Genomic DNA, 15,857 nt, shown 5'->3' on the forward strand with positions numbered 1-15,857 from the left:
TCTTCTATGAGATTAAAAATTATAAATAAATAGATTTCATGTCTTATTCTACAATAAGAGTTAAAAAGTAATAAAGTTAAAAATAAGTTCATAAATATGTTCATAAATATAGATAAAAAGCACTAAAATATTTAAAAACTGTTAAATATACCTTCTGTGATTGCTTTTAGTGGCGGATTAAACAACCAATAGCTGGCACACCTGATTTCAAATCAGCCAATAAGGTTGATTGTCCCGCCCCTTAAAATAGTTACTGAGATTTTGCTCAGATTGCATCAGACACGCTTGAGAGCTCAGAGCTGACAGTTGCTGAAGAATCTTGGAAATCGGTAAGAAAAACGATGTTAAAATAGTTATGCCAAGTATACGACTCAGAATAGTAAATTGTTTTTTATTTAATCTCAAAAAGCTTCCGTTGTGAGCGGCTGAGTCCCGGGAAAATCCCCTGTGGCGTCGTGTAGCATCGCAGCATCGGTGCGGCAGTTAGCTCAGTAAATTCACTGAAAATTGGTTAAAATCCCCAGAAACTGATCAAATTTAATAAAAATGTATTGTAAGATTTTGTATTATTATTGTGTATGTTGTATTTTTTCTATGTAATTGCACTTATTTTTCTATTAGCACTAATATTTCGACGGTGCTAATTCATGGTTAATGGCGCTGTAATATGCTTTTCTATTAGCATTACAGTTGACAGACACATAAGACTAAACAAACATTGAAAGAACATTTGACAGACACATTAAAAAGACTGGGTTATTTATTTTATTTATTTATTTTTTCAAAAGCGTGCCATTTTGTTTATTTGTAAATGTGGATCCACAATATTCACTATATTCTATTCTTATAGACATTGTGTGCTCTTTTCTGTTGTTGCTCACACTTAGGCTCCCACGAATTCAGAGTCTTCTGGTCAGGCACAACTCCCTTTATACTTGTGTAGTTGTTTGATCATTGTTCAAAGCTCAATGAGGTTCTTCTCCAGTTTGTGGAATCACTGGCGCATTAGTTTATATGTCAGTGATTGATTATTTTGTTATGTATTTCTTTTTTTTATTGTTCCTGTTCTGTCTGTTTATGGACCATAATTGTGTCTAAATAAAGAGGATTGATTGATTGATTGATTGATTGATTGATTGATATAGTCATTGAAGTAAATTAACTTACCTGCCATCTACTATTATCAAAAGTATTTGAAGTAACCTTTCTTGTGGGCACATGCGAGGCAGCCACATGCTTCAGTCTGTTGTAAATGTACTGTCTGCATGTAAATGTGGAAACATATTTCCACAATAGCATCTATTCCTATTCTGTAGGATTTGATTTGACCTATTTGTACATTTCATCTATGCATTCCATATATTTGTGAATTTCATTCATTCTTTTTATGATGTGAAGCACTTTGAAATGCCTTGTTGCTGAAATGTGCTCCACAAATAGACTTTGATTGTTCAAGCCATTTTTTTGATACATTCTTTGTTTTTTGTTTGTTTGGTTTTATTTTGTTCGTTTTCTTTTAGCCCCATTGTTTTGGTTCCTGGCGGGATTTTTCTCTTCCAGCTAGTAGACATTGGAGCAACACCATGCCTGGATCGCATGAGTAAGTACTTTCTGCATCAGTCTGTAGCCCTGTGATGAGGCCTGCTGAGTCCGAGTTGGAATAAAGTGTAGGAAGTTTCAGATTGAACCTTTTTGAACCCAGAGTAATGGCAACTTATTTTTTGCAACGCATCCATACATTTTTACTAATGCATGCCTCTCATGATATATGTCAGTTTAAAGCCCTTGTCATTTGCTTTTTCTCTTATGCTTTTTTTCTTTCTCTCTTTCGTTTTGCTGCCATGGACTGCAGAAGAGCCGACCGCCATGTGGTGTGTCGTCCGTTATGCCAGAACCCACAAAAATATATCTGAACTTATCTGGCCAACCAGTGCATGACAGGTGAACCCAAGGCAGCTCGAAAGGAGTAACTTGCTGCAGCCAAGAAGGTGGACACTGAAAGGCCGTCGGTGGGATTACCGTCAGCTCTGCAGGTGAAGCCCGGATACCGCAGGCAGGTACGGTCTTCTCCAACGACTCCAGGAGGACGAGTTCATAGTTCTGAACCCGTCAGACGAGGATGAGCTGTCGAGATTGAGGAGCAGCTGCAGCAGTTGCCCACAAACCTGCCCGCTCCTCCAGGCACAGGAGCCACTAGTCCCCGCCGTGTAGGAATCGGTCGTTGTCCCAGTCAGGAAGCGAGGACCAAGAGTAATTGGGAAGCTCGCAGAGGTGAGTCCCTCACAAGCGATGGCAATATTGTCTCTGCAATTACAGGAGAGACAATCCTGTAATTGTCTCTCGCAATCTTTGTTCTTGGCTGTCGTGATGTTTTTGTTGTGCATTTTGTCTGTGACAGCTCCCGGACTCAGCAGGGGGCCCGCAAGTCCATAAAGGAGATGGGACTGTACAAGAAAGCGGCCTCTGACAACCCCCTTCTCCAGCGCTACAAGGCCCACTTAAAAGGCAAATTAAAAATAAGAAACGCCAAGCAAGAGGTAAATATTCATGGATAACTTTGGCATAACTTGTTGTCGTCGGGCATTGCGGCAGGCTGTTTAAGGCTGCTGTGCACAGAGGTTCCCTCTGCTGTGTTCTTTGCCACTGCCTCCAACATTTTATGTGTGTGTCTGTTGTCTGTGTGCTCACACCCGTCCTCCCCAGATGGCAATCGTGTGTTGATGGGTGAAGTTCCTGGTTCCAGATGCCGCTCAGGTGACGCGGGCTTTATTAAGACAGAACAGAAGATGGGGGAGTATGTGAAGAAGCTGAAGGTGGCCAAGCTGAGGACAGCCACTATCAGCCAGGTGTTGGCCAACATGGTGCGTTTCACCGAGTTCTTCGCCAAAGGGCAGTGGAGAAGCAAGGAGACTTAGTGTGCGACGCCTTCACCCAGGCACTCAGGTTCACCATCAAGACACTCAGGAACGAGGACAAATGGAGCAAAAGGCAAGCGAGCGAAAAGCTCCAGACTGACGGCTTGATGTCAGTCTGGAGCTATCTTCTGCAGCCTATCTCCAGATAAAGTAGGGCCCGAGAAACTGAAACCGGAGTTTCTCGCCCTGTCCAGAGTCAAGAGGCTGCTTTGAGAGAGCAGCTATAATTCAGCTGAAAAAAAAAAATTATTTCAAGCACAGATTTTGTCATCTATAAGAAAAGACAGAGCAAACTGGACTTCTAGAGGAAGCTAAGATCCTTCAAGGTTTGCACCAAGATGCTGCAGATCTTCTATAAATCTGTTGCTGAGAGCGTAATTTCTTATGCTGTCATCTGCTTGGGCATCAGCGTCAGAGCCAAGGACCTAAAAAGGCTCGACAGCCTGATAAAGAAGATGGGTTCTGTTCTGGTTCTGTGGAACCTCTGCAGATGATTATGCAGAGAAGGATTTTTAATAAAATCAAGAAAATTACGGACAACCCTGACCATCGTCTTCATGAGACTCTTAGGAAGGCAGAGCATCTTCAGCCAGAGGCTTCTTCAGATTTACTGTAATACAGACTGCTGCAGGAGATCTTTCCTGCCAACAGCCATTACAATCTATAATAACTCTTTGAAGAATCTAAATGAATGAGTTACAACATTAAATTTCCCTTTGGGATTAATAAAGTACTTTTGAATTTGTAATGAAAACACAGCTACTGTTGCAGAGGTTCAGACTGTATTTAGAGCAAACTGGCCCTGCCTGTGCATCGAGACGGCCTTCAGAGGGCTCCTGTAATTGGAGAGACAAAGAAAGGAGAGCTGGCAAGGTTTTAACAATCCCACGTCAGCAAGGCTCCATCAGCCGTGAAACAAAAAGAAGCCGGTGATTCATCCGGCAGAAGAAGGGTGGAGAGGTGGGGGGAAGGCAGCAAGGAATTATCCAGAAAGGTCATCCTCAATTTCTGTCCAGAAATGATCTTTTCCCACTATGTAATAAACATTTATCTGAACCCTTTATTGGCTTTATTAGATCTGACAGTTTAGTTAAGCCGTTTCCATCCGCCGCCGCCGCGGGTCGTGACAGTTAACGTTGCGCAGAAAGTTCCATTGCTGAGGTTTGGATTTAGTGTGGGGGGGCGGAGGACGGCGGGTCTGGGCCGGGTCTCATTACCACTGTGAAACGAAAGGCTCTGCAGACGTGCTCATCCACATTTAGACGCCCATAAATATCCCTCCAGCGCAGAGCAGAGCAGACGCCCGAGCAGGCTCGACGTTGTGTTTAATGTGAGCATCTGAATGTCAGCTGAAAGTGAAGCTGTCTGCCTGCTGGAGAACCAAAGAACATCTACAGGATGTTGGGTTCTGGTCCGTTTGGGCCAGTTTAGTGGAAGTTGCCTCTGCAACGTTGAAACTCTGGTCTAGTTTGGGGCTGCAAGGCCTGAACCCAAACCGAACAGTTCTTCTGACACCTTTAACCTCATAAGGTTAAAACATTAGATCTGTCCATATTCCTGAACACTTCAAATCACTCCTTAAAACTCACTTTTATTCTTTGGCGTTTACATAACACTGACATTGTAATTGACCTGTCCCGTGTGTCTGTTTAATTTACTGTGTTTTATTTTTGTTTTTATCTGTGGTTTTAAGAATATTGTACAGCACTTTGGTGCAGTTAATAGCTATTTTTAAAGTGCTTTATAAATAAATTGACATTAGCTAAAATGGTGAACAAAGCAACGGTGGTTAGTAAATACCCAAATTATAAAACAAAAACAGATAAAAAGCATAAAATACAGAATACCAACAAAGGTAAAAGTACATGAATACTTTTATAAATAAATTAAAATCTTGGTTTAATTTAACATTGGTTTTTAAAAAGATTTAAAACTATTCAAGACCTATTATACTCATATTGTACAGATTAGGATAGGTTTATAGGCTACACAAAACATAAAAAATTTTTTGCACTAGTGAGATTTTAGTCTGGTCATTTTTCTGTCTATTGTACAATTATACAATTGTACATCTTTGAAAAGCAGAAGTGGAGCCTCATGCACAACCAACAAGAATGCAGCAAGTGGTTGTCGACAACAAAACAGTTTTCCAGCAGCCAATGTACAGCGGATACAGCAGTAAGACCAGCTGATCAAACATGTTGGAGCTCAGATTTGGCTGCTAGGTGACGGGGTTTTGTGACGCAACAATCAGTGTTTTTTTTTTTTTCAGAAAAATGCTGAAAACCTTCACATTTTATAAAGAACCTAAGCTATAAAAGGTTTGAGGGAAAATATCGACTGGTTTATCAAACATTGGTGCTACTCTTCTTCTTAGCAGATGCACAAAGGTGCTTTTAATTTAGATACACAAAACATTACCTCCTCCAATTAAATAAAAGCTGCATCTTTATTAGACAAGAGCTTCGGTTTCTACAGCAGCTTTTTGCTTCTGGAGCAAAAACCGTCTTCTGAAAATCCCGACCCGCCAGCCGTTGATTAGCAGGTTACAAATCCTGTGTAAACTCTGATAAATGTTGCTCTGAGCCTCTCCGCCGTCCCTCCGTAATGACGGCCAATCCCGCCGCTGATGCCTGCATCAGTATGCGGCGATAATGGGGCGCTCGCAGAAGCAGTTGGGGTTGTAAACAACGTCTGTCATGCAGTTTAATAGACTTGAGGGCACCGTAATGGCTTTGTTCTCGTTCACCGGACCAAACGCGCAAAGTAAAAACGCCGGAAGATAATTTTACCTTGGAAATAGATTAAATAAGCCTTTCATCTCTTTGATAGCTCTATGTCTTCAAGGGCACCCCCCACCTCCCCAAGAGCCTGCCTCTATTTCAATCATTTGTGCAGGCAAATGACAAAAGCTCTTTGAAACGTCGTCTTATTTGTCTGTTTGAATGTTTCTGTGTTTACTCAGCTGTCACAGGATGAATTACAGTTAGTCTCTGCCACATTACCCACTCCCCAACTCCACTGATAAGAATGCTACATACAGTATTTTCAATCCTCTTCCCAATAATGACCAGCTTGTGTTCCTCCTATCCGAGCGAGCGCCTCCTATTTGTGAGATTTACGATGCCTCCACCCCTTCAACGCGGGGCCGGTCACCTCAGAGTGAGTCGCAGGCATCCCAAGGTTAATTAGGTTGATGGTGCCTTTAAATAGCAGGATCATCACTGCTCCTCTGTGTCGCCTGGCTCTTCACTCCCCCCCTCTGCACCCCCTGGTTCCCTCTGCCTGATAACAGCGAGACTGCTCTTCGTCTGGGCTCCGGTTCAGGAGCTGTCAGCCTCCTTCCTCTAACTTTTTCCTTTTTTTAAAACCCGATCCTGGCTCCCTATGTGGGGTAAGTTAGTGGGAAAGTGAAGTTGTCACTCAGAGACAGAAGAGGTGCGGTGCAGTGTGAGCCGGAGGAGCTAACGGTTTGCCTGCGCCTCGCCTTCAATCCAGACCATCTGTGGCCCCAGCTGGAGTGCCAGCGATGGTCTGGCACTTGTACCGCGCCATATTTACAGATCTAAACACAAATGGCTACTGCCTGATTGTTTCACGATTCATTAGTCAGACAAGCTCGGCTCCCGCGCCAGCCCAGCTGTTACAGAGTAAACCTTTGTCACTTAATAGGGCTGCTTATTGCCTCCCCATCAAACGTATTGATCTGTGGCCTCCTCCTTTAAGGAGAGGTGACTGGGAGCCCCGGGACACAATGGAGGAGGAGATGGTGACATGATTGAGGTCAAAAGGATGCAGGCAGAGTTTATTAAAACATGACCTACAAATAGAGATGTGCATGAGAGCAGATAAACACCAATAATTGATTTTAAGCAGCTTAGTCATGTCACGTGCAGTGGGTCTGAAAAATAAGCAAAATAGACAATGAGAAATAGTTCAGATTTCCCACCTTTAACTGTATTTCCTGTACAATTCCAACTGGAAAATAAATCTGAAAAGGAAAATGTTAAAACAAAAATAAACATTAATGAATATTTGAATTAATCGATTAATGTGCTGTTTAATCAGTGTCTCAATATTAGTTTTAGGTTAAAATACATAAAATATCAAAGGATTAGTAGCAACATTTGTCAGTATTGGCCATGGTTCCATATATATAAACTGCAACTAACGATTATTTTAGTAACCAATTATTCTATAATTTTGACAAACAGTCAATTAATGGGTTAAAAATATGTTAGATATCAGATGAGATGCTTATTAAAACAAATTTCACCATCTGGAATGATTCCTTGTAGGGATGCAACCCTTAGTTTGGTAAATTATTATTCTGATGATTAATCGTCAATTAAAATTTGGCTGATTCTGCAAATTTTTCATTTAACCACTTAGATAAAAGGTAACCTTAAGATTATCTTATACAATATTAGAAATTCATAAGAAAATGCAAATAAACAATTTCGTTTCATTAATAAACAAGAAAATAAACTTTTATTCTTTAAAATACAGTAACACAGGTATTAATTTTGCATTCGCTTGATCATTTGTAGCAAAGGATGAATTTACAGCTAAAAACATACTTTTACCATCAATATGTGAAAATCTCAGGCCTTTCTGCTTGATTTAGCATCAATACAGTGTAAGCTGCCATCTTTAAATCAACATTTATATATCCTTTGTACAAAGAATTTACAGTAGATTAGCATACTAATGTGTCAACATATGATGTATTAAAATAAACAGCATGTGACCAAATTTCTAAGAGTTATTTCTAATGTTTGGTTTGAAGCTTCTAGGACGGTACTATAAAGTGATCTCAGCGTTTAGAGACTGCTCCAAAATCAGGAAGCAGAGCATTCTGGGTAAATACAACCAAAACAAATGTGAGTCTAGAGCTAGTGGTAAAATGTCTTGTGGTCTTTTTACAAAGATGAAAGAGAAATCATACACACCTTTAAAATCCGATTCCGCTCCATTTTTGTTTAAATTTCATAAAGAAGTGGCACTCAGTGTTTCCTTCAGTGATTCTTGGTGCAGCGCCCCCACAGGTAGAGGTTCACTCTGCATGATATAAAATCAATAGCACCCAATCACCCAAAAATAAAAGCTGTCCTCAAACGTACAAAGCCAGTTCTTAGAAGACAAAAGGAGGAGAGGAAAGAAAACGCCAGGCCTCAGGTCAAGTGATAATCATTGGTTAATCTAAAAGGACGTATTGATTTTGCATTACAGCAACTGACACCAAGGTAATTTACTTATCCGACGCTTCAAGAGGAGTTCAGATATTGGCTTTCTGCCATTTTTGATCCTGCTGAAGAGGATTCATGAACGCCATCTAATGCCTCACATTGAGCTTTTTTAAAAGTATGTTTAAATTTGTCACGCCTCCTCTCAGGGGAGAAGAAGCAAGAATGGTTACGGGTTTGCGTGGGCAGGGTCGGAGGGTCAGGTGGAAGCAGATGATGGTGGTGCAAAGAGGGAAATCCCAGTTGGGACTTGGATTTAATATCAACACCGTGACATTTGCGCTGAGCGTGTGCAGGCGCAACATCGCTCTGCAGCCAGCTAATCACGCGAGCACGCTGGACAAAGCACCTCTCAGGACTTTAAAAACCTGATTTAATTAACAGGTTATTAGCTAATTAGTGCATGTTGATTAATGCTCTATTAATTTTGCACAGACCCGGCTGAACTCTCAATGGCTACAATGGATATTAAAGTTGCAAACGGTGTAATTAGCAGCTCAGGCTCTAGTGGGTTTGCAGCTGTTCAGAGTTACAATGATGTAAAACAAAGTCATTTTTTTATGTTGATCACTTTTTAGTCAACTTTCTGACCCTAATATATGGTGAACAATCTATTTATCCACTCATGTTATACTAATTTACCTAAGTGATACTACAGGCCCATTCAGTAAATTAGAATATAATTGAAAATCTATTATTTTAGGAACTAATTACATGCAAATGAATGTTTGAAAGCCTTTATTTCTGTTAATTATGATGGTTTTTCACTTACAGCTAATAAAATAAAACATTTAAAATTAGAATATTGCATCAGACCAAAAAAAAAACATATTTAATACAGAAATGTAGCCTTAAAAAAGTTTAATACCTGCTTAAAAGTTTTCATTTTTAAAAGGTACTTTTATTCTCGTTGGAATGTATATTGTAATTCTTTTTGATGTAACTGATAAAGTACAACTTAAGTAAAAATACTTAATTTTTGAAGGAAAAGTCAAATTAAAACAAATTTTGACTGTTAGAGGTTTTTTAGCACCTTGTATTGTTGGTTAGTTGCAACACATGAGCTGTGCTCCAAATAAGACTTTTGGTTTTTTATTACAAAACAAACAGGAACCAAGTTAAACGTAGATGTTTTAAATGTAAAATGTTTATATTTTTGTTCAGTTTTGGCTTAATCACTGCTCTGAATGTGTTGTTCTTTCAACAAATTGCTTCTTTATAATCTGTATTCTCCAATAAATGATTGATTGACTACTATATCAGTTGATGATTATTTCAACAATTGATTAATCACGATTAATCCGATTAATCATTTCCTTGCTTCATTTTATATGTTTCTGTTTGTTTATATTTATGTTGTAATGGAAAAAAATAGCTGGAAAAAGACTTTTAGTTACCTTTTCCTTCATAGTGTGTGCTTAAAGTGTTGAAATGTAGGTTTGCGTGCTTGCAGCGGTGAGTGTGCCAACATCCGTGGGATTTGGAGGTGTGCGTGGCGCTCTCTGTTCCTAACGCAGACACACAGAGACAGCTCGGTCTTTGTACAGCTGCCGACCCTCGGAGAGGCGTGCTGGGGGCAGCGCGAGCCTCCAGTGCATCGATCATCGCGCTGACAGCGCTGCTGTCCCCACACACTGTTCAAAGTGAGATCTTCAGTATGGCTGCTTAGCAAATAATTGATGGGGTGCTTCCTGGTTTTTAAGGAGGGGAGCGCTCAGACGGCGGGCCGGCGACAGGCACTTTTAATGTGGCACGTGAATCACTCTTTCATGACCCATAAAGCCATCTGAAATAACAAAGCACACTGCGACCGTTTGGGTCTTCAAACGGTTACCTGTGAAGCTCCTGTTTGTTTAATCAGGGATGCTCCACTCTGACTCAGTGGTTGTTTCATTTTTTTTTCTTTTTCCATAATTTCATCAGTGCAAAAGGTGATCATTAGGAAGTCAAGTGCATGAATAATACACTTGTCTAGTGAATTCCCCACTTTTTATTCTTTTATGGCAGCTTTTGCTACTGTAGGTGATTGTAGTGAACCACTGCGGTGTTGGCATGAAAACTGCCTGTCAGATGTTGGTAAGATAGGTTTTCAATTTCCATAATCAATCATTGCAGAGTGCAGGATTTGGAAAAATGAATGAAATCCTCGGAAGTGCTTGAATTNCCTTGTATTGTTGGTTAGTTGCAACACATGAGCTGTGCTCCAAATAAGACTTTTGGTTTTTTATTACAAAACAAACAGGAACCAAGTTAAACGTAGATGTTTTAAATGTAAAATGTTTATATTTGTGTTCAGTTTTGGCTTAGTCACTGCTCTGAATGTGTTGTTCTTTCAACAAATTGCTTCTTTATAATCTGTATTCTCCAATAAATGATTGATTGACTACTATATCAGTTGATGATTATTTCAACAATTGATTAATCACGATTAATCCGATTAATCATTTCCTTGCTTCATTTTATATGTTTCTGTTTGTTTATATTTATGTTGTAATGGAAAAAAATAGCTGGAAAAAGACTTTTAGTTACCTTTTCCTTCATAGTGTGTGCTTAAAGTGTTGAAATGTAGATTTGCGTGCTTGCAGCGGTGAGTGTGCCAACATCCGTGGGATTTGGAGGTGTGCGTGGCGCTCTCTGTTCCTAACGCAGACACACAGAGACATCTCGGTCTTTGTACAGCTGCCGACCCTCGGAGAGGCGTGCTGGGGGCAGCGCGAGCCTCCAGTGCATCGATCATCGCGCTGACAGCGCTGCTGTCCCCACACACTGTTCAAAGTGAGATCTTCAGTATGGCTGCTTAGCAAATAATTGATGGGGTGCTTCCTGGTTTTTAAGGAGGGGAGCGCTCAGACGGCGGGCCGGCGACAGGCACTTTTAATGTGGCACGTGAATCACTCTTTCATGACCCATAAAGCCATCTGAAATAACAAAGCACACTGCGACCGTTTGGGTCTTCAAACGGTTACCTGTGAAGCTCCTGTTTGTTTAATCAGGGATGCTCCACTCTGACTCAGTGGTTGTTTCATTTTTTTTTCTTTTTCCATAATTTCATCAGTGCAAAAGGTGATCATTGGGAAGTCAAGTGCATGAATAATACACTTGTCTAGTGAATTCCCCACTTTTTATTCTTTTATGGCAGCTCTTGCTACTGTAGGTGATTGTAGTGAACCACTGCGGTGTTGGCATGAAAACTGCCTGTCAGATGTTGGTAAGATAGGTTTTCAATTTCCATAATCAATCATTGCAGAGTGCAGGATTTGGAAAAATGAATGAAATCCTCGGAAGTGCTTGAATTTCATTTAGGTGATTTTAAGGTTTGGAAAGTGCTTGGTTTTTGTAGAAAATCCTTGAAAGTACTTGACATTCAAACTGCACAGTTTTGTAATGAAGTGCAATCTAACATTTGATTAAAAGCCTAAATTTCGAAAATATTACAGTTGAAACCAGATATTTTAACACCTAATTAAAACAGACTCTTTTTTTTTTACTGTGTTTAGTCTCATTTAAATTAGTCTCATTAAATTAAATGAGACTAAACTTCTCTTGTCATTTCAAATTAACAAAATTATTTTATGAGATACAACTGTTATGTTTTAGTTTACCACAAGTCCTAATTAATGACTGAATAAATTACATCACATAATATTGAATTGAAATAGTCTTCTTTAGCTCATTGTTTTTATCTCCAAAGTACAGTGCTGGAAAAGTTTGACAACTTACCTTGAAGATACTTAAAACGTTCTTGAATTTTACTGTGGGAACAGTGAATAAATCCTGGTAATAAATGTCTCCATCTATGGTATAAAATATAGCCATAAATAACAGCTGACGCTGCTCAGGTTGGTCTTGACTTGCAAGTTTTATTTTGTTGCCAAGTTAAACAACTATTTCACTTTATAGTCAGGAATTGATTTAATCATCTCTAGTTCAAAATCTGAATTTCTTTTTCTTGTCAGAGTGAAGTTGAAGTGAGTAATTCTGCACTGAACAGAGACTTAAAAACAGCGATTCATGAAACCTTTTACTGTATTTGCAGTAACATAACTTACAACCACCTTAAATTAATACAAGTGTGAAAACCGTAATGCAGATAAACTAAAAATCTGACAACACTGAAGTAAAAACAGACATCAGATTTTATCTACATGTTATTTGTGTAAGTTTAAGGGAGAAAAGGTCTTTTCTTTCCTACCATCACAAACACAAATGTGCAGTTTGTTAAATTCTGCTATTTTTAACTAGAGCTGTGTGCTTTGGTGTCATCAGACCACAGCACAATAATGTTGGAAGATTATTTGGAGCTACTACCCTTTCTGCTGGTCCCAAATATCTTTGGCAAATTTCTCAAGAATCTTAATGTGAATTTAAACTTTTTTCATACATGTTTGAGTTCTTCTTGCAGCAAAGTGTGAAAACTTCTCCATGTATTTTCAGAGGAGGCATGTACACAATATCTAACTTCAGTAGGTGTGTCTTCCTTGTATCATTCCTTTGCCTTTTGAGAAGAAACCAAAAAATGCATTATCTCTCTGACTCCAGTGTCTTTCTGCCTGGCTTTGTGAAAATTGGAAAGTTCAACTTTTGAAACTTTTTTTTCTAGAAAATGTCGAATTATTCTCAAAATTTCAATCAACTTTATTTGTATAGTACATTTCAGCAATAAGGCAGTTCAAATTGCTTTGCATCATAAAAATACAAAATACACAGTTGAGGAAACCGTAACAATTTTGTCGAATGCCACATCAAAATGTTGTTAATGTTTCATTTATTATGTTTCTAACCAATTGAGTTTTAGCAGTTTTCTGGAACCAGAGTTTTTTTTTTTTTTTGGCATAAATTTATCCCTCCTTTTTTGTTTTTTGTTTGAAATGCCCCTAATACTCTGTCTTTGGAAACAACAGGGCCTAAACTTCCAAATGAGAAACTTTCCTTTGTTTAATAGTTCTGAGCTTTTGGTCCAAAACTACAACAAGCAGAAACAAAACTAAAACTTGCTGTGTGTGCCGGTGCAGCAAAAAAAAACCTTCTTGGCCTGACATCTGTATTGATAGAACATGGTGAGCCGCGAAGTGTGATGCCTGCAACGTCTGCGAGCTGTCTCCTCACTTCCTGTTATTGTCCAGCATGTCTGAATGGCGCCTGGAGCCGACTGCACCTTCCCAGCAGATGGACGGCAAATATGGCCTCTGATTTATCTGGCCACTGATTAACTGTGAGAAAACAACACTCCACCAAATGTGGATCTGTGTGTGTGGGGTGGGTGGCGGCGGCAGCGGGGAGGACAAGCTAATATATTCATGAAAATGTATTCATAAAAAATGTTAATTGTGATCCAAAGCCGTCCGTGGCTCGGAGGATGAGTCAATAAAAAGCAGGCGAAATTGACAGGCGCCTGTTATGTGGACAGCACTCGCAGTAACAGATGTGGGGGCAGAGGGATGGACCGAGCAGGGCGCCTGATTGATCACGCTAAAGTGGGTGAGTGTTAAAATGTTACGCAACAAGCTTTCACTGCGCTTCCTTCCTTCCTTCTCGCTTCTTCAGACCCGATTATTCCTCCATGAAGAATACTTGTTGTTGTGATCCATTTGGGATCGAGCCAGAGAAACAGATTCTGACTTCGACTTGAGCTTTTCCCCTCTTTCTTTCTCCTAGCTGTTTTTTTCCCACTCGTCAGGCTTCAGCTCTCTCGTTGTCTGATTGTTTAGCAGAGATTTGGACCAAACTCAGACGTAGATGAATGTCAGCCATTATCTCCGGTGGCCATTTGTGCTGGTATTTGACTCACTAATGATCGTCTTCCAGGCAGGGTAATCAGCTTCAACACACACACACGCACACACACACACACATGCACACACACACTTCTATTTTCACAAGGACTTTGACTTCCATTCATTTCTGTAGCCTAACTCTGACCATTACACTACACCCAGCCATTACCAGAACTCAATTTGCAGTGGGGCTGAAACGATTAATTGTGATTAATCGATCATTGAAATAATTGTCAGCCAAGTTTGTAATCGATTAATCGTGAACTGGAACACATAAACTCTAAACCAAATGCCGTTTGCTGATAAAACATCATATTCAGAGCAGTAAACATCGATACATTTAGGATGAAAACACAATTTTCTGTCAATATGTTTTACCTGAATGTCCCCAGTAAGCGTAGTTTTAGTGTCACCCGGTTCAAATTCACTAAAGGAAGGCTATGTTGTAGCATTCTGGGCTGATTTAAAATTAAAAAAATATATTTAAATAATAAATTGTGAATAAACACATTAAACCATTTATATAAGACACAAATCTTTTGGTGGAATAATTGTTAAATATTCTTCCATAGCTATGATTAATTTGGAGCGTTACTGTAGTTTAACAGCACTCCAACATAATGATACATGAATTAATATGAATATTTAAAGTGTTCGTTTTTAATAAAACAGGCACTTTATAATTGAATTTAATTAATAATGTTGATTGAAGTAGGAGGTTAAAATAATAATGTTTTATATATATTTGCCTTAATGGATTCAGAGACATTCTTTATTTATTGAATTAATAATGAAGTTTAATTTGAGCTGCGTCTTTTTGCTTCATCTGGGATTTACAGGAATTAGAGGAAAAGTTGTTAAGGTTTTTACTCTGCTGCTTTTATAAACTTGATATTTGGGTGTGGCAATGGACCTGAACCTTTAGAACCACATAAAGACGGTTACAAAGTCTGCCTTTTATCACTTGAACATTTCCAGGATTAAAGGACTAATGAACCAGGAAGATCTAGAGAAACTCATCCATGTGTTTACCTTTAGTCACTGATTACTGTAACAGTGTCTTCCCTGGTCTGAAAGCTTTAGCTGATCCAGAACGCTGCTGCTGGGGTTCTGACTAAAACCAGGAAGTTAGAGCACGTCACCTAGTTCTACAGTCTCCCTGTAGCTCAGAAAATAGACTTTAAAATACTGTTCTTAGTTTGTAAATCACTGAATGGCTTAAATATCTGCAGTTGTCATAGCAACCTTCCAGACCTCTCAGATCTTCTGGTTCTGGTTCTGCTCTGCATCCCCAGAACCAGAACCAAACATGGAGAAGCAGCATTCAGCTTCTATGCACCATAAATCTAGAACAAGCTTCCAGAAAACTGCAAAATAACCGAAGCACTGAATTCTTGAGATCAGGGGTGTCCAAACTTTTTGTCATGTGGGCCGAAATCGACAGGTCAAAAGAATTCACAGGCCAAAAAATGGAAATATTAAAATAGAACTTGGATGTCATTCATCGTAGATCTAAAACTTTAACATGATTTTGTATATTTTCTGTATTTAAAGAAATTTCATTTAGTTTTCTAATTCTCTGGGTCTTGTTTGAACAAATTTGTTCTGCTATAAAAAATAATTGAGTCACTCTCTCAAAACACTTGTTATATTTAGCCAAGTTTAATAAATAAAAGCTGACTTAGGCACAGCAAAGTCGGCTTTTCACTAAAAGTCTTTACTTCTGTCTCTAAATATTTCTGTATGTAGAACCAAAAGTATGTAGAACTGGTATACTAAGTTCTGCTTATTGTAAAAGTGTCATGATCCGTAGTTTTCTGTGTTTATTTTTGAGTTATTTCTGTGTTTATTGTTATCCTGTTCCCTGTGACTCTCTGTCTCTGCGTCTTCCCCGTTGATTGTTTCCCAGGTGTGTCTCGTTC

The 15,857-nt window shown here is 39.2% G+C and overlaps 1 long non-coding RNA gene across 2 annotated transcripts; it reads left to right on the top strand.

The window, feature by feature from the left end:
• The first annotated feature begins 258 nt into the window (after positions 1-258).
• LOC107835742 (uncharacterized) lies at positions 259-3,429 on the top strand. Of its 2 annotated transcripts, none has more exons than XR_001661556.1 (5): positions 259-329; positions 1,521-1,703; positions 1,853-2,271; positions 2,399-2,537; positions 2,704-3,429. It is a non-coding gene; the product is annotated as an uncharacterized LOC107835742 (long non-coding RNA). The 2 variants fall into 2 exon arrangements; XR_001661557.1 differs by having other exon boundaries at positions 1,521-1,600.
• Positions 3,430-15,857: the final 12,428 nt, after the last annotated feature.

Source organism: Poecilia formosa, unplaced genomic scaffold (assembly GCF_000485575.1).
Source record: "Poecilia formosa unplaced genomic scaffold, Poecilia_formosa-5.1.2 Scaffold20, whole genome shotgun sequence".
Classification (NCBI taxonomy): Eukaryota; Metazoa; Chordata; class Actinopteri; order Cyprinodontiformes; family Poeciliidae; genus Poecilia; species Poecilia formosa.